Here is a 19,768-nt window from a genome sequence, read left to right on the forward strand (position 1 = left end):
GTCTTTCCTATCAAGAAACTACTCTATGAAAGTAAAGGCACACAAATTGCTAGTATAAAATGCGAAAACTTAAAGAAAGGGATAGGAGAAAACAAACTCTTGACGCGGGTGTTTATCCCGTGGTTCGGTTAGCCACAAATGCACACCTACATCCATGTTGTTGTAGCACTCACTAAGAGTATTGCTACTCGGTCACTAAGTCTCTTCCGTGAACACAATCACGGTCACCTTGGCCCTGGGTTCCACTAAGGAGCTTCTCCACAAAGAATGGGGGTCTCCACGTCCCCCGCACAAAGTTGTCATCGCCGCTCCACACCAAGTCGGAGGGTCAATGACGTGCCGGCGAGCCTTCAAAGCTCCAAGGTGCCGGCGCACCAAAATCTTCTTTTGGTTCACTCAAGAACCCCAGCACAAAGGCTCAAAGCCTTGCAATCTCACTCACTAAGAGCTAATCCTTTATACAACACTCTCAAAGTGTGCTAAGAGCTAAGGATATGAGTGCTAAGCTCTTGGATGGCTTGGAGATGTTCTTGGGTGTGTTTGTGACTTCCTTGAACTCCAACAGTCTTCAAATGGCCGGGGGATGGTATATATATAGGCCTCCAAGTCGAAGTAGCCGTTTAGAGCTGTTACCCAACTTTCTGTGCATGCACCAGTGTATCCGAAGGTATAGCACCGGTGCATCCGGTCACTCTGTGCCTGAGGGTATCCATTGGGAACTCTGACAGCTGACGTGGTATCACCGGTTAGACCGGTGCCTGGTCACCGGTGCAACCGGTGCAACTAATCTCCCTTGCAACTGTCACGGCATTGCACCGGTGCTTCCTCCGGTGCACCACCGGTTCAACCGGTGCTGAAGAACTTCGTCTTGGCCACTTGACATGCTCTCTGATACATGACAATGTGCATGCACCGACGCCTCAAGATAGTACCACTGGTGTAACCGGTGCTACTCGAACTTCTCCCCTTTGGCTGGGCATTGCTTGGCCCATTACACCGGTGGTCCAGCACCGGTGTATCCGATGCTAACCGGTTAGACCAGTGCAGTGTCACCGGTGCATCCGGTGCCACTATTTTCTGCTGAACTCGTCCAATTCATTCTTTCTTTGAGTTCTTTCTTCGTGTTTTGCTTTGCTTGGTCTTTTTGCTTCATCCCTGGGATCTATTAATGTTCACTTGACACACTCATTAGTTCCATTGATTGCATTGTCACTCAATCACCAAAATCACAAAACAATGGCCTAATGGGGCCATCTTCCTTACAAAATGACATATAATTTTGGAACAGAGTGAATAACCTTTTTATCTTTTGCAAATGTTAAATCAAATGTTTTCTAGCAATTTCAGAAAGAACCCCACTAAAAATAGAAACGATACAAAACAAGGTCTTATTCTAACTACAACCATGGCAACTCCTTAATAGTCTCCATCACCATTGACATTATTGTTGCCAATAGAAGAATGAAAATTAATTATCAAGCTAAATAAGAGTGAAATAAACTTCAATCTTACAATACTAATGAATGCCACAATAGTCTCTCATCTCATAATGGAATCAAAACTTCGCCCAAGAAATATGGGTGGTGTTGCGCGCGCCCTTCACACAAGATATTCTGGCTCCTATGCCACCATCCACTACTAGAGAATTGGCCATTGCCAACGGGCTATCACCGCCGGTTCAACCTGAACCGGCGGTGATAAGGTATCACCGCCGGGTCCACAGTAGGTGGCCGTAGTGGCCGTTCGAACCGGCGGTGATGCTGATTATCACCGCCGGTTCGTGTTACGAACCGTTGGTGATGTCTTGCGAGCATATCACCACCGGTTTGTAACACGAACCGGCGGTGATAATCAGCATCACCAACGGTTCGTGTTTAGAACCGGCGGTGATAAGCCTGTACAGTACAAAACCCCAACTCCTCCTTCCTCCCACCACCTTTCTTCTCCTACCCGATGGCCACACCTCTCTCCTCCATTGTTGCTGCCGGATTTTGCCGAAATTCTAATGAAACCTCACCATTCTTGATGTATTGGCTCCACCAACTTATTCTAAGGTTAGTAGCCATCAATTCATTGGCTTTGTACCCATTTTCTTGGGATTAATCATGCATTTCGTGATGAATTGATCAAGGAGGGCTTTTTTCTCCATTTTTGGATCATTTCTCATCATTGGGGCTTCTTTTTTTGTTGTTTGAGTGAACCAACTTGTGATAGGTTTGTAGCTAGCAATCCATTTGATTCATAGCCTTTATATTAGGATTAGTCATTCATTTTGTGATGAATTGATCAAGGAGAGTCTCTTTTTCTTCACTTTAGGATAATTTCTCATGAACACTCATCATGAAGTCATCATGGAGGCTCATTAAATTTTGAGGACTGGACTTCACATATTTGATTGAAGGTAAGAACTAGCTCTTTATGGTTAGATTGTTGTCATAATTGCGATGATTGGGATGTAAGGGGTCTTTCTTAATTAGTTTATAGGATATTTATTAATTGTGATGATCGAGATGTAAATGCTTTTTCTTAATTAATTTAGATGGCATTTCTTAGTTTTGATGATAAGGAACTTGACAAAAATTGAAGTAGATATTTTAATTATTGAAGTAAAGCCTCTTTCTTAATTGATTTAGATGGCCCTTAAAGTGTGATATTTGTTACGAAACTTGATAAACTGAAAATCTATGTGTTGAGATGATAATTTTACTAAATTCAGATTCTTGGATGTTTTCTTGTGTGCATAGATGAATCGAGGTTGGATGTATGGTACAAAGGCTGGAAATTTGGATTTTGTCAATGGTGTGGACTCGTTTGTGCAGACTGCCAAGGCACACAAGAATCTACAAGATGATGGCTACGTGTATTGCCCATGCATTGATTGCAAAAATCAGAAGCAGTTTGGCAATGTGGAGCAGATCCGCTTTCATCTGTTATTTAGAGGTTTTATGCCCAACTACCAAGTTTGGAACAAGCACGGTGAGGTTGGTGAGACAATGCACTCCGTCCATGAGGACAGGCATGAAACAGTGGAGGAAACAACTAACCCGGAAATAGTAGAGGAAACCGGACATGAAAGCGTAAATGAAACCATGCAGGAAACATTAGTTGCTGATGATGTTGTGGATGCACTAGACCAGATGATACGTGATGGGGAACCAGACTTTCTTGATGAAAAGAATCTGAAGAAGTTGGAGCAGATGAGGATAGATGCAAGAACACCACTTTACCCAAGTTGCAGCGTGTCTAAACTTGAAGCAAACCTGATGCTATTGGAGATGAAGTCTAGTAATGGTTTGTCAGACAAGGGATTTGATGATTTGTTAAGCTTATTGCAGAAGTTGCTGCCAAGCCCTAACGGGTTGCCTGAAAACACATACCAGGCGAAGCAAATAATTTGCCCAATGGGACTGGAGGTACAAAAGATCCATGCATGCCCTAAGGATTGCATCTTGTATCACGGCAAATATGAAGACTTGGATGCATGTCCAGTGTGCTCAGCTTCACGGTACAAATGTCCTGAATCGGCATTGTCAATGAAAGGTGACCGCAACAAACGACCACCTGCCAAGGTCGTCTGGTATTTTCCTATCATTCCTCGTTTGAAACGGTTGTTTGCAAACGCGAAGACTGCCAAGCTGATGAGGTGGCATGCTGAAGATCGACTCGTTGATGGGAATCTCAAACACCCTGCAGATGGTTCACAGTGGAGAGCTATCAACTACAAATACAAGAATCGGTTTGCAAAGGAAATAAGAAACATAAGATTCGGTTTGAGTACGGATGGGATGTGTCCTTTTAACATGGTGAGCAGCAAACACAGTACGTGGCCTGTAACTCTTTGCATATACAACCTTCCTCCTTGGTTGTGTATGAAGCGGACATACATCATGATGCCATTACTAATCCAAGGGCCAAAACAACCTGGAAATGACAGTAGGTTGCTAGGGGATAACATCGGAGGATTTGTGGTGTGGCGGAAATGCTACATAATATTTGAATCAGAATCTGAGTCATCCGATGATGATCCTCGAGAGTCACCGGAGAGGGACCTACCTCCTTCACCAAAGTCCAACAGAGAATCAAGCCCGCCGTCACCTCAAAGAGAGCTAACTCCTCCTAGCCCTCCTAAAAAAGGCGAACATCATCGAGAACACAGAAAATATCATCTCAGAAGCAATATTCAGAACCGGCAGAAAAGCCAGAGGGACCATGTGAAGGGACGGGCAAGAAACAGGTGAGTGGAAGCATAACATCGCTACTCAAAGATAAAGGAAAGAAAGTAGAGGAGGACTTCATAGTCCCCAAAGGTGCAATGTACCATTTCATAAACTTAATGAAAATGCCGCAAACTGGAAATAATCAACCTCCGCTTTCAGACTATGAGCAAACTATGAATATAGAGAGGTGGCGTGAAGGAACCCGAGCTGCACACAAGTTAAATGTAGATGAACGGGCCGCATTTTGTGAACAAAACAACATGACAGAGTTAGAACTTCTTCAAATTGAGTATGGAGAAGATTGGTGGAAACAACCATTGCCACTACCACCGATTACCTGGAAATTTGAATTGGGGAAAGATCTGGTGGCCCCAGAACAAATCCCGAAGCTACCCACAAGAATGCGACAGTTGCATTCTTGGTACAAGATGTAAAAAAGTAAGCTGTTTGGGGCAAGTTATCTTGATGAAGATCTTCATAAGGGGGAAGGCAGAGTGTGGGTTGATTTCGAGCACTTGTATCATTTCTACCAACAGGGTGCTCTCGACGTCTCAATTATGACCTTGTGGACTGTGTAAGTATCCTCACTACTGATCATCTGTCGTCATTTATCACTCATTAGCATGTTTAACTTTTCATTATTTTTTTCTAGAATGGAGTCACACAAATGTAGACGATGTGGGATTAACAATATAGGCTTCTTGGACCCTAGCACCGTACATGAGAACACAGTCAATTTACCAAGTACCGTTGACTACTTGTACAAAGCTTTCCTCTCCATGCAGGATAAAAGATCCATACTTCTTTCATACAATTGCTTGTAAGTTTGTTTTTTAATTCCATATCAAAGTTATTCTCACCATGGTTATTATTAATTTGCTTTGTTGTGTCTTATATACAGTTATCATCATGTCCTACTCGATATCAGCCTTAACGATAGTCGAATCGAGGTTTATGACTCACAAAAGAGGCCATTATCACTAATCCAGCCCGTCATTGATGTCGTCAACAAGTAAGTAAAGCAAGTGAATTTATACGATATTTCAATGTCGTGTGTCTTATTCATGCAATTTCTATTTCATAATTTCGCTCATATATAGGGCCTTCGCTAAGTACCATAAGAAAAGCAAAATCCATAGACCTTTTTGGGGAGACTTCACTGTAGAAGAGGCTAAATACATCCTCAAGCAGCCTCCGGGCAACGATCACTGTGGGTTCTATGTAATGCATTACATGCACTGCTACACCGGCGATTGCAGAAGCGCCGAAATGGTTTGTATGAATTGGTTAATTGATATATGTTCTTGTGTCTTGAATTATCTAACTTGTCTAATATCTTGTTGTTGTGTCATTTTTTTTCCAGAACACTGAGTTGGATTCACGTGAATTGCTCATGGGCGAGCTAGTAGCACTTCAAGAAGAACTAGCTGGATGGCTTGTGGACTACGTGGTGAAGCCAGGATTTGAGTACAACATAATCTAGGTGTAATGTCTAGATCGTATCGTTCTTGTCAAGCATTGTAATATATTTGGTGTATGGACTAGATGTTCTTAAACTTGATGCGTGGACTCTATATTTTTTATTATGATGTTTGAACTCTCTCATTAGATTTCAATGTATAATATCTTATGGTTCAATTTTGCTACAATAATTATGTATTATAAACTCAAGAGGGCCTTGAACTGTTGAAGGCAGCTATAGAAAAGGCTGGATACACTGGAAAGGTACCTCCTCTCTTCACTACTTACCTCATAATTCAACCTTCGTGTATTGTTGATTCAACCTATCCATGGCAGGTGGTTATTGGAATGGATGTTGCTGCTTCTGAATTCTTCAGTGAGAAGGATAAGACTTATGATCTTAATTTCAAGGAGGAAGTAAGAATTGCAACTTCTTATTAAGCCTTTTATTTACTTATAGCTATTCTTTATGCTGTTGTTTAAGTTATCTATGGGCTTATGATAACAAATGAGTTTTTATTTATATTTACGTTAATTAACTTTCTTTGCCAGAACAACGATGGTTCAAACAAAATCTCAGGTGACAGCCTGAAAGATCTGTACAAGTCATTTGTTTCTGAATATCCTATTGTGTCCATCGAAGACCCATTTGATCAGGATGACTGATATGGCGCTAATTTTTAGCTGACTCCCCTTTTTCCTTAAACTTTATCAACTCCAAATACATGCACAAGTGTACCAAGAAATTTAATCCATGCCATTATGTACAAATTTTAACTTTCCTGTTATAGGAGTGGCACCATGTTTACTGCAGTTGGTTGGCCTTCTTGTGACTCCTGAATCCCCTAGATGGCTGGTTAGTAGCTTTACTTTAAGTACTAATTTTTTGATGAATATTTAGTTCCATTACCATCTAAGTTGATAAACACCTCTCTTATTTCGAGTTTAGAACTAAAGATGACATTGACAATCAGAGTCAAACATTTCTTAATAATGATCATGGAGATCTACTCATGTAAACATCACACAAGGATCATAAGCAAGGGAGAAGATTTTGAACTTTTACATATAAATATTTAACTTTTAGCATAAATTTAAAACGCTGCAGTTATGGTAAGGTTTGCATAGATACCAAACAATAAATGTGTAAAATAGTCTTCCCTTCTGTTCATAGTTTCTCAAAGATCCATATCATTAGCTAGAACCGACAAGTTTACCACTTGGAAGTTGGAATAATGCTTGATGAAGATCATGTATCTCAGGCAAGGTTTGGACACCCAGGTGCATTTGAGGCAGAGTTGCAGAAGCTAAGGGGAAAGGGGGCTGATATATCTGAGAGAGCTGAAGAAATTAAAGTATGAAATGCTTGCTTACTTGAGAATAAATATAAACATTCAACTTAACCGTATATTAAACAAAACTCTTGATGATTCTGTGATCTTGGCATTCAGGATTTTACAGAAAAGCTTCAGCATTTACCAAAGTCAAAGGTTTTGGACCTGTTTCAGAAGGATTATATTCATGCTGTTATAGTAAGTACCGTTAATATGTCTTTCTTCCTATCAGGAACATGTTTTTTCTGTTGTTTCCTGACAAACCAGCTCTGCGGTCAGGTTGGAGTCGGGCTAATGGTCCTTCAACAGTTTGGGGGAGTGAATGCCATTTGCTTCTATGCCAGTGAAATATTTGTTTCAGTTGGTAATGAATGATAATCTATTTCCTTAACTCGCATAAAACCTGTTTTGTTCATGAGAAGAGAATTTTTACACCGTTTTACACCGTTATACAAATGATGCAATATTATTATATGAAAATATTTTTTTGATGGGAAAAAGGTCTTCACCGCCGGTTCGTGTATTCAACCGGCGGTGTTGATGTCTCCATCACCAACGGTTCCAGATACGAACCGGCGGTGATGGGTGCACATCACCAACGGTTCTGGAACCGGCGGTGATAGCCCCACTATCACCAACGACATAAATCCAACGCCTCCCGAACCGTTGGTGATATTCCTTACGAACCGGCGGTGATGAGGGGTGCTGGAGTAGTGATCTATCGATGCAATCTCAAATCTTCAAAACCTCGCTTCTAGATCTTATGCTTTCTCATCGATACTATGACCGGCAAACAAGGTTATGTGAAACATCGCTAAAACCTTGAGAGAGCCCCCGAAGCCCTTCACTAGTGCTACGTGAAAAGTTGCTGATACATTGAGAGAGCCTGAGAACTATTATTATTTTATAAACATTTCTTTATTCAATATTATTCTATTGTATAGTATATCATAAAAGTAAAATAAATCTATAAATCTATACTATGAAAGTGCATCCAAGCTAGATAATCTATGTATATGGAGTTTTCAGGGGAACTAACCATTCCATTACTTATGCGCCGCATGAATATATGATTGAGGGATATCCACAATCATATTCGCCGTCACTGAATCACTTCATGCTGCCCATCGCCGACAACTCATGTACTATTCTGTTACAATCTTTCTGTACATTTTTTTAGATTATGGAAAACATTTTGACCTTGATCATTCACAAGCGAGAATAACTACAGCCAAAAGAGTTACATGAGTTCTTAGTCTCTAAACCTCAAATGAGGGATTTCATAAATACAAGAAAACTATAAAACAAAGGAAAGAAAACTAGAAGACTAAGCTTCAATCTTCTTCTTTGTTTCCTCTTTAACCTTGCAATGGATTCACACAGTATTAATCCAACACATCTCTCGTCTACTTAGAAACTTGATGTACACACGTCATCTCCATCGGAGTCATGAAGAATGAAGCCCCACCCCCGAGCATGACTCTAGATTGAATGAGGGGTCGTAGCTAGTTTAGCTTCAGGTGGCCCTCCCTTGGCTTAGCCCATGTTCTCCTTTGGTCTTGAGTGCTGATGTCTTCTCCTTGCTGACCACTCTCTGAAATTCAGGCGTATACATCTGAATTCTGTAGGCAAAATGTCAGTAGGATCACTTCTCTTCTCCCCTTCACAGATTATGTTCCTCACACTCCACCTCCACACGGTGACAGTATCCTCCTTTGCGGCTTTGCCTCATAATCAAGATTTGAAATAGCCAGCTATCTATAGTCTCCATTATCTCCCGATATAGCTGATTGAGAAGGGTGCCGCTAGTTGCTTCCATATGCAATTTAGCCACTGTTAGCTGTTATAGCTCCATTTAGTCAGCTATTAGCTGTTTTAGAGGATCAAACACTAAATGGCTTAGGCTACTCTCAGTGAGAGTGTTATGAGAGTGTCATGAGTATTAAATTTGCTGACACGGCATACGAGAGAGAAGGGAGAGTGTCATGAAATGTGAGAGGAGTGTCATCATCATGATACTTCTCCGGCTTGGTTACCTAGTTCATAGTCTTAGTAACTGTGCGATGACACTCCACATTGAGACCAGCATTAGCCCACTATTTTGTGCATATCTCAGAATGCAATGTGTTGCTTGTTTAGCTGATGAGATCTCCGCAAGTACTAAATATTTAGATGTTGTCACGCTCTAACTTACATGCTTATTACACACATTTTGTGTCGAGGACCATGGTTTTGCAAGTTATACATATGGAGCATGACTGTCATATGAATTTTGATATTTTCAATCAACAGGGCAGACCCACAGTGCGAGGGAAGAGGGCTCATTTTTTTTCTTCTTCCTCCTCCTGAATCTCTTCTTTTTTTTCTCATATTCTACCTCCTCTTCATTCATGGTTAGATATTTAGGGGGAGGCTGGGCTTAGGGGGTCTGCTTTGGAACGGGTGCTCCCCCCACCCCCCACCCCCAGCCCCCGTGTCCAAAAAAATGTTGGAAAACTAAAATCTAGAATACGATGTACTATCTCCATCCTCAAATAAAGCTTCTTGTGTCGCTATCAAAAATCTAGAAATAGATAGGTTGGTGGTTCTTGCCAATAAGAAAAAAATGTAATTTAAAATCGAATAAATTACTAGATGAGAGTGATGAGGAAAGGGATGTTAGACTGGAAGCAGTTCTCAGCCAAGCATGTGGTAATCTAAATGAGAACATGCAAGATCTGGAGTCTGATCACATTATCGATCTCTCTCTGGTCCGTCGTAAGAAAAAGTCTAGTACTGCCAAAAATCCTAAAAATGGAAGAATCCCTAAAAATCCAAAAAACCCTTCCAAAATTGTTATCAAATGAAAGGGATTTTCTGGAATAGCAGAGGTCTTGGGGGACTTGGCTAAACACAGATTTTTGTCTGATTTGGTTAAGGAAGAGCAAATTAGTTTCATAGGTCTTTCCGAGACTGGTAGGGATGATTTTCCAGATCACATTTTAAAGAACCTCTGTGCGGGCCGGGACTTCCTTTGGCATTGTATGGCCCCACATGGTCGATCTGGTGGCATCCTACTAGGTTGGGACTTGAAGGTTTTTGATATTGGAGCCATTGTAGAGGGAGATTTCTATGTGAAATTTACCTTGAGATGCAAAAATGAAGGTTTCAAATTTGTGCTATATACGGTTTATGGCCCAGCACAATATCAAAACAAGCAGACGTTTTTGGTCGAATTGGCAAATACATGCTCAAAGGAATCTCTTCCGTATTTAATTGGAGGGGATTTCAATATTATGAGAAGGCCGGAAGATAAGAGCTATGGGGTGTTTGACTTTAAATGGCCAAACTTGTTCAATGCTATTATCGAATCTCTTGATCTCAAAGAGATTGTTATGTCTGGGCGCCAATTTACTTGGGCGGGTCCTGGAGACAATCCAATTTTTGAGAAGCTAGATATAGTTCTAGTTAGTATAGATTGGGAGGATAAGTTCCCCCTATCAACAGTAGAACCAAGAGATCGCGATATTTCAGACCATACTCCTCTAATTCTTAATACAGGGGCGTCCACCCACCACTCTGATCAACGCCCTTTTAAATTCGAGAGAGGATGGCTGATTAGGGATGGTTTTTAGGATATGGTTGTTAGCATTTGTCAATCAGAAACGTCTGGACGTACTCCTTTGGAGTGGTGGTAGAATAAAATTCACAGGCTCAAACAACATCTTAGAGGCTAGGCTAAGCATACAGCAGGAACATACAGAAAAGAAAAGAAGAAACTTCTAGCTCTTTTAGAGAAGTTAGATAAGAAGGCTGAGATTACCTCTCTTTGGGATCAAGAGGTTAATTTTAAGCACTATCTAAAAGAGAGATTAGTTCTTCTTTTGCGGGAGGAAGAAATTAAATGGTATGAGAGAGCAAAAGTGAAAATGCTTCTAGAAGGAGATGATAATACAAGATTCTTTCATCTAGTGGCTAACGGAAAACACCGAAAACAACATATTTATAAACTTGAAAATGATCAAGGAACTGTTATCGGTGATGCCCAGATTAAGAGCTATATCCCTCAGTTTTATAAGAACCTTTTCGGGTCTCCGGATGTTTCGGATATTACACTTGAGGAAGATCGAATTCAGGATATTCCACAAGTGACCCAAGAGGATAATGAGTTGCTCACTTGTGAGTTCACCGAATCTGAGGTGAAAAATGCCATCTTCCAGATGGAACACAACAAGGCACTTGGTCCTGATGGCTTTCCGGCTGAATTCTATCAAGTCTTCTGTGAAGTAATTAAGGACGACCTTATGGCTCTTTTCACGGGCTTCCAAAAGTCCAAGAGGCAACCAAAATTCAACAATATAGACTTATTTGCATCCTCAATGTCAGCTTTAAATTTTTTACTAAAGTTGCCATGAATAGGTTGAACAAAGTTGCCCAAACAGTGGTCAGTCCTATGCAAACTGCCTTCTTGCTAGGCAGGAATATCATGGAAGAAGTAGTCATCTTGCATGAAACTATACATGAACTGCATACCAAAAAACGAAATGGGATCATTTTCAAAATTGATTTTGAAAAGGCCTATGACAAAGTGGTCTTTCCTTCAACAAACACTACGCATGAAAGGGTTTTCTCCTAAATGGCGTAGATGGATTGAAGGGATGATTTCTGGTTGAAGTGTGGGGATCAAAGGCAATGACGAAATTGGTCCATACTTCTAAACAAAGAGAGGGCTCCGTCAGGGAGATCCTATGTCACCTATTTTATTTAACATCGTCACTGACATGCTGGCTCTCCTCATTAAGAGGGCAAAAGACGATGGTCAAGTAAGAGGTGTCATTCCTAACCTTTTGGATGATGGTTTGTCTATCCTACAGTATGCTGATGACACCATCATCTTTATTGATCATGACCTGGAGCAAGCTAAGATTCTTAAACTTTTGCTTTGTGCTTTCGAGCAGTTATCCGAGTTAAAGATCAACTTCCACAAGAATGAAATTTTTTGCTATGGAGCAGCTAAAGAAATGCAGAATATCTATACTGATCTCTTTGGTTGTAATGCTGGTGAATACCCTTTTAGATATTTGGGAATTCCAATACACCTTAGACAGCTCCTCAATTCTGAGTGGGGAAAAGTTGAAGAACGCTTTGAGAAAAAACTCTCTTGTTGGAAAGCTAAGTACCTGTCTTATGGGGGCCGTTTGGTCTTGTTAAATTCGGTACTTAGTAGCCTACCCATGTTTATGATGTCTTTTTTTGAAATCCCAAAAGGGGTACTCAAAAAAATCTTGATCATTTTAGATCGAGATTCTTTTGGCAAGGATCTTCTAATAAGCATAAGTATTGACTTGCCAAATGGGACATATTATGTCGTCCTAAGGATCAAGGGGGGCTTGGTATCTTAAATCTGCAACTGCAGAATAAATGCTTACTGATAAAATGGTTAGTGAATTTGCTTAATACCAATGGTATATGGCAAACCCCACTAACAAACAAATATCTAGGATCCAAGTCTCTCACGCAGGTGCACGCTAAACCTTATGACTCTCATTTCTGGAGAGGTCTTATGAAGATCAAAGATGAGGTTTTTGCTAATGGCTCCTTCAATATTAAAGACGGGAGCAAGACAAGGTTCTGGGACGGCGTTTGGGAAGGTCAACTGCCATTCAAAGTTAAATATTGTTAAATATCCATCACTTTTAAAGGTTGTGCGGGATCCTCATGCGACTGTGGCCAGAGTTTTGGCTACAAGGCCACTCAATTTATATTTTAGGAAGGCTTTGGTGGACAACAAGCTGGTTGAATGGCAAAACCTTGTAGCTCAGATCACGTATGTTCAACTAGTGGATGCGTCAGATGCGTTTAGATGGAATTTGACCAATTCAAGGTCTTTTACTGTTCGATCTTTCTATCTGCACTTATTAGATAGACAACCACCTTTTAGACATAAGATGATCTGGAAATTAAAGATTCCTCTAAAGATTAAGATTTTTCTTTGATTTCTTCAAAGGGGATACTTTAACTAAAGATCATCTTGCTAAGAAGAATTGGACAGGAAGCCAAAAATGTTGCGGTGTAATAGTAATGACACTATACAACATTTTTTCCTGGACTGTCCTTATGCAAGAATGGTCTGAAGGATTATCTTTTATGCTACTGGTTTAACACCACCTAGATCAATTCGTCATATGTTTAATTTTTGGCTGTCTAATCAATCTAAAAAGATTAGGAGTGTCATCTGGGTGGGGGTTGCAGCTGTATGCTGGGCGATTTGGAGATGTCGCAATGATATTCTTTTTAACAAAATCAAAGTTAACTCGGTTTTGCAGGTCATCTTCAGGGGAACATACTGGTTTCGTTTCTGGGCGCAGTTGCAGTGCGAGGAGCACGCCAAGAACGCTTTCTCCAGCTTGAGCAGACTAATTGAGATAGTTGCTCTTGATTTAGTTAAAGGAGGGTGCAAGTATGTCTATTGCTTGCAGTAGTTCTGAGTCTTTCTAGTGACTAGTGTGCTTGTTTCAGTTTTTGCAAACTTTGTTATTTTAGCTGTGCATGCCTCGTCATAGAGGTCGGATTGTTAATCCTTTTTTCTAAAAAAATGTCGTTTAGGATAGGCAAATTAGTTCAAAATGAACTAATTTTCTTGTTCTAAACGGTATATATTTGAGAATGGAGGAAGTATGTGATACTGATAAGTGATAAGACTACCTCCTCTTCTTCAATCATTCATTCATGGAGGTAATAATGATAGGGATGACCAAGTAACTCTATCAATCAAATTAATCATCGTAGTACTAATATCAGTCAGATGTCTCCCTCGCAGCATCTTATTTTATTGAGCGTAATCCTTCCCGCCTCATGCTCTCATAGACCCTCTTGTCGCCCCCATACTATTCTCATTTTTCTTATCTTGAGTGAGCCTCTTCATTATATTGTAATGTTGTCCCATCTTACCAAAATATCTATCTTTCTCGACATTTTTATTATAGGCCCATACCACTGTCTATGTATTACTTGCTCCGTTCCAAATTATTAGTCATTTTGACATTTTTAGATATATAGATTTTTGTTATGCATCTAAATATATGTTATGTCTAGATACATAGCAAAATCTATGCATCTAGAAAAATAAAAACGACTAATAATTTAGAACGGATGTAGTATTTTCTATCAGTAGTTTATAGACCGCGCGCCCTACCAACTGTTGCTGCAATGTGGAGCATGTCTGTCTCCTAGCCAACCCTGCAACCAGGGATAATAGGAGGAACCATGGGGTCGCAAACGCTAACCCTACAACTTCACCGCAGAAATGTCACAAAAAAATATTGAGAGGGGTGGCAGTAGCATGAATCCAGAAACAAATAAGTTCCAAATATTATTTGTCAACGGTCTAGGAATAACACGAGCGAGAAAAAGCAGTTCCGAATTGAAAAGCGAAAAAAATCCTTCAAACAAGCCACAGGTCAATCTCTGTACGTTCGTGGCCCCTCGTGTAATGGCAGGTAGCCTGGTAATGGATTATGGATGTCAGGCTCAGAATTATATTAATGGCAGGTAGCTTGGTAATGGTTGTCAGGCTCAGAATTATCTTTCCCCTCTTTTGTCTTTCTTCACTATTTGTCTCGTCTCGAGTCCAACCATCCATGGTAGCGACTTCCCATACTTTTTCGTTACATACGAACTTACTATCACAAAAACGGTTTGCAGTAGAGAGCCAGTTGAAACGGCATTTCTTTGACAGATATGTTACCCGCTCCTTTTTTTATTTGCAGCTACAAATACTTATTTGCAGTAGTAAGTAACATGTCCACTCTTGTAAAACCATTTCTAGGGACGGACCATATCGTCACTTCCACTGGAAGGCTGACACCATAATCCGTTCCTACTAATGACTATTTTCAGAGCCGGGTGAAAGCATGAGGCGGCCCTAAAAATTGTTTTCCAAGCACAGATGATGACATTGCCCGCCACTAAAAACATTCAGCCCACCAAAACATTCAGCAATTAGTTTTTAAAATTTCAGATTCTTTTTCTCGCTAGGTTTTTAAATTTTTTAGTTTCCATCAATTTTGACCTAACAAATTGAATACACTATTTCACTATTAAAATTGAATACACTTTTATAAATTGAAATACAATTGAATAAACTACATAATTGAAACATAATTTAATACACATTCATATTCACTATATATTAAAATTGAATTCACATTCATAATCACTAATAAAACTAATTTTCCATTATCAATTTTGAAATGGAAAAATGAAAAAAACACTAAAATGAAAGAGAAAACTAATGGGAGATGGGAGAGAGAGGGGCACCAACGGGCAGGAAGGGCGGCACAGGAAGGGCGACCGCGTGGGGAGAGCGTGGGGACTGGGGAGTGAACCACCATGGGGAGGGCGTGCTGACGCTCGTTAAATACCAGAAACATGCATCAATTGATCATAAATAAGCAGGAACTTGCATTTCTTACCCATATTATGATAATGAAAACACCGTATTCCATGTATCATTGGAGAAAATAATGTGAGTAATGATTTGGCTAATTTTAAAAGGATAAACACACCCTAAAGGCAAGGAAGCACACCTTCGACCAATCACGCGTTATCACGCAAATATCACATGAATTGAAGGGCCCAGGGCAAACAACCTTATTTCAGGGACATGCACTGACCAAATGGCACAAGGGCCCACTTGTCATCCACCTAGCCACTACTAAAAAAACTGATTAACAATGACCTTTTTTTTGAAGCTCTAAGGCGGATACATAAAACAACCGCCCCTGTTAATGTCTAGCACTAACAGAGGCGGTCAACCTTAACACGATCGCCTCTGTTAATACTCCTATTTTCAGAGACGGACACGTTATAAATGTTCGCCTCACTTAACAGAGCGGCCCAATCGAAGCCCAATTGAGTCCTGTTGCTGAGAGAATTATATAAACAAACCCTAACTCCCTCCCTCTCTCTCTTACTTCTCTCCCTCCCTCCCTCCCTCCCTCTCTCGCTCTCAGACTCCCGACGCCACGCCGCCCCAACGCCCTGACACCGCCCCCACCCCGACGCAGCGCCGCCCCTGCCCGACGCCGCTCCAACCCCAACCCTGCCCCAACTCCCTTCGCGGCGGCCCTCTCGGCGACAGTGACCCTCTCGGCGGCGGCGACACTCGAATCCATTGAGCAGGGGCCGGATCCGGCCTTCCCTGGCGGCGGGCTGGGCTCGACAGCCGTGGAAGACGTGTGGCGGCGGGTCGCAGTGCCGGCGGAGACCGTGGTGCGCGCTGGCGGCGGCGACCGTGGTGCGCAGAGGGCATGCGGCGGTGGTCTACCGTGGCGGCGGTGCGGCGCAGATAAGCTCACCGTGCCCGTGATGGGCTCGGCGGGCTCTTTTTGTTCGATCGATTAACAGAGGCAGTTGCATGCACCGCCTCTGAAAACACCTCATTTACATAGGCGTATGCTCAGAGGCAACCGAGGCGGTTGCCTCTGTCTGCCTCTGAAAATGTTTTTTAATCGCCTCTGTAAAGATTATTGTAGTAGTTAACCCAAGGGGAGGTCGGTTCGTGGCCCAAGGGGAGGTCAGTTGGTGGCAGCTATAGGTCAGCTAAACTGTTGGTTCGGTCGAACAGATTACCACCACTCGTCTCCAGCTTGCACTTGTTGTGTCCACAAGCATCCCAAGGTCGATTGTGCATGTTTCCTTTCAAGCCTATAAACACAGGGGTGGGGGTGTCTCCAAATTGAACACACAAAGATGTAGCCCTCCTCTCACTTGTTGTGGGCATTTCTTAGCATCATCACCAGAAGGTTTGTTATTCCTCCGGTAACGGCGCCAGGAAAAGCCGTGGGGTATGTCTTAACATTTACAGAGGGATCTGCAAGCGCACAGATATACCATTGTAGCATTTCAACCAGAGAGTATTCGGATATCATTATTTATATTCTCCCAAAGGATGTTGGGTGTAAAGATGGCTTTACTTGGTTCATAATCAGAACAATATGCTTAAGCTATAGACACATTTCATACAGAGGTAAGTCACAGGAAATGAATATCAAGGTAATGTGACACACACTTAGCCAATCTCAAGGATAAAGAATAAATAAAGAAAGAACAAAAGAATAACACAAAGGTTAGTGGGAGCATAGACATTGAAACAAAACAAGGTCCTAAAGCATCCATTCATGTTAGCAAGGGCTACACTAAACACAAGGTTAGGAATACAGGTGTCGAGACTCCAGATACCAGGGAGAATGCCCCGCGCTGTTTCCAACCAGCCCCGTTACATCTTTATGAACTTCTACACTGTACCCGAATGTGGGGAACTTCGCAAGACCCGCCAAAGTGTGGCGGACGGATATGACTGTCACCATCTGCCACCTACCCCTACTACTCCATGGAGCACGGCCATATCTACAGGATGCCGCATACCTGAGCACCACACCCATGTATGAGGTCACTACCCTAGCTCCCCCGGGTCTCCCACCCTCAGGATGGAAAAGTAAAGAGCTAGAGCAAGCGTTAAAGTAGAACGAACCGATATCCTTACCCGGATCATATAGCCTAACCATATGCTACATAACTCATGATAGAACAAGGCATGGTATGATAAACTATCAAGATAACATAACAGCCACGAATAAACTCTATTTTATGAATATAATACCGATAAGATGAATACAAAGCCATACCAGAGGCTGAGGATCGCTCTCAAAAACTCGCTAAGAAGAACTTCTAGCCTAGCTCCACTAGCCTAAGATTACAAGTAACAAGAGTAGAAGAGAGAGGCTTGGATGTGGTGTGCATTGAATAAGGGCTCCTTCTCCTTTATTTATAGCTTGAGAGGTCAGTTCCCACCATCTTTTCATAAGGAAACTTGGCAAACTAACCTTGGGAGGATAAGATAAAATCACCAGCCAATGTGCACCCAGACGGGAGGCCATCCAGGTTCGGCTGACCCCCTGGTGGGCCCCGTGGCTACCGCCTTTTGCCTAATGATAGACAGGTGCGTCTTGATCTTATCCTTTAGGTACTGCCGCCTTGGAACATCAGTTTGCTCTGATATATGGGCCCTATTTGTAAGTGTGATGCAGGATTGGATCTTCTGTGTGTTTTTACTACGTCCTCTGCATGTTTTTTCCTTATTCTGTACTTGTGAACCTAAAATGGCTAGATGGACAAAACAACTGTGGGGCTAGGTTAGTGATACAAATATATGAGTAAGGTGTATAGTTTTCCTTTATTTATGAGTATAGTTGACGGCTATATTTCACACTTAAGGACCATCCAAACTTGTAAAGCTCCCTAGGCTAGTGTAGTGTAGGTGGAGAGTAGTTCTTCAAGGTCTTCTAGTCTTCATGAAGAATTTGTTATGGCCTTGTACTTTAGTTTTCATTTAAACTTTGAGTTATGCAATAAAGAGTATTTTCTTATCTTAGCTTATCTTTGTTTCATATGCCTCTAGTTACTCAAGTGACACTTTCATAGTGTCTGCTTGAATCATTTACCTTGCATGCTTAGTTGTGTAACACATCTAGTGCCATGGCAACAATTTCATCCTCATAACCAGATGCCCTAGTACTAGGACTCCTAATAGAGACAAATATTCTTGCGAGGCTAGAGTAGTAATTATTAATGCAGACATAGTGTCTGGATTAAAGGTTCCATATGAATGCGGTTCTACCCCACAGTTTATAGAGGTAGGCAGCAGGTGGTGACAACCGCCCTATCCTTCCTCTGTAATCCTTCACATTCTGGTAGGAGGTCTGTATATAATATATAAGTATAAGCTATGCTTGCTTCGATTTGAGTATATCTTTATGCCCTTGAATGCTCTTTTATCTCTCTCTAATCCTAGTTCATTCTACCTGAGTTGATACATCTTGTGTCACACTATCTCTCTACCATATTTTTACTACCCTTATTTAGACTTTGGATATTTAATGAAGATATTTTTCTAAATTTAATAGTTATTTAATCACTGCATTCTCCTACGGAAATATAATACAACACCTAAGGTTACTCACACTACTACAGAACATGCCTTTGTTTTAGGCCACTTGTCCCGGCTGCCTTTGGGCCCAGGACAATAGGTGGCTTTTGTCCCAGGTCCAACGGCTAGCCAGGCCAGCGTGGGGGGGGGGCGATAGGGGCCTTTTTTCTTGGTTGGAGCCACCAACTGGGACAAAAGGGGGGCTTTTGGTCCCGGTTCGTGGCTCCAACCGAGACAAAAGGCTGCGGACCTTTTGTCCCGGTTGGAGCCACCAACCGGGACAAAAGGGGGGGCCTTTGGTCCCGGTTGTTGGCTCCAACCGGGACAAAACTCCTTGGCCCCCTTATCCCCTTCCCTCTCCCCCGCCCGAGCCATTTAGCTCACTTGTTCTTGCTGTTCTTGGCTCGGGAGAGGTGAGTTCTTGCTCATTTCTTCACCAGATTTGTGAAGATCTTTGATTCCCCCATCCATCCATCGGCGCTAAAGGTTTGGGGCTTGTTTTTCTCTTCTTCCATTGCTTGTGTAGATTATTTTATGCTTTAGAAATAGAGAAAATGTGTAGCTCATTTCTTGGACATTTAGATTGCATATGTAGGTGTGATTTTCTTTTAGATTTAGATGAGTACATAGTAGAAATTTTTAGAATGAGTGTAGACACTTCATGTGATTTACTTGTATATATTACCATATTGTGGATAGTTGATTTTTGTATTAATGAATGAATTAATGAAATTTTTTGTAATATGAATGGATTATTTTGACACTCTAGTGATGTATTTATTCAGGCT

The 19,768-nt window shown here is 41.5% G+C and overlaps 3 long non-coding RNA genes across 3 annotated transcripts; all 3 read left to right on the forward strand.

Moving 5' to 3' along the window:
- Window positions 1-4,452: 4,452 nt before the first annotated feature.
- On the forward strand, window positions 4,453-5,179 carry LOC120671061. The gene is made up of 3 exons (XR_005673484.1): window positions 4,453-4,791; window positions 4,870-5,037; window positions 5,119-5,179. It is a non-coding gene; the product is annotated as an uncharacterized LOC120671061 (long non-coding RNA).
- Window positions 5,180-5,342: 163 nt separating this feature from the next.
- Window positions 5,343-5,814, forward strand: LOC120668916. The gene is made up of 2 exons (XR_005672634.1): window positions 5,343-5,489; window positions 5,581-5,814. It is a non-coding gene; the product is annotated as an uncharacterized LOC120668916 (long non-coding RNA).
- A 52-nt stretch (window positions 5,815-5,866) lies between these two features.
- On the forward strand, window positions 5,867-6,243 carry LOC120671095. Its single transcript, XR_005673507.1, has 3 exons — window positions 5,867-5,942; window positions 6,015-6,095; window positions 6,231-6,243. It is a non-coding gene; the product is annotated as an uncharacterized LOC120671095 (long non-coding RNA).
- Window positions 6,244-19,768: the final 13,525 nt, after the last annotated feature.

This window comes from Panicum virgatum, chromosome 4N (genome assembly GCF_016808335.1).
Source record: "Panicum virgatum strain AP13 chromosome 4N, P.virgatum_v5, whole genome shotgun sequence".
Lineage (NCBI taxonomy): Eukaryota > Viridiplantae > Streptophyta > Magnoliopsida > Poales > Poaceae > Panicum > Panicum virgatum.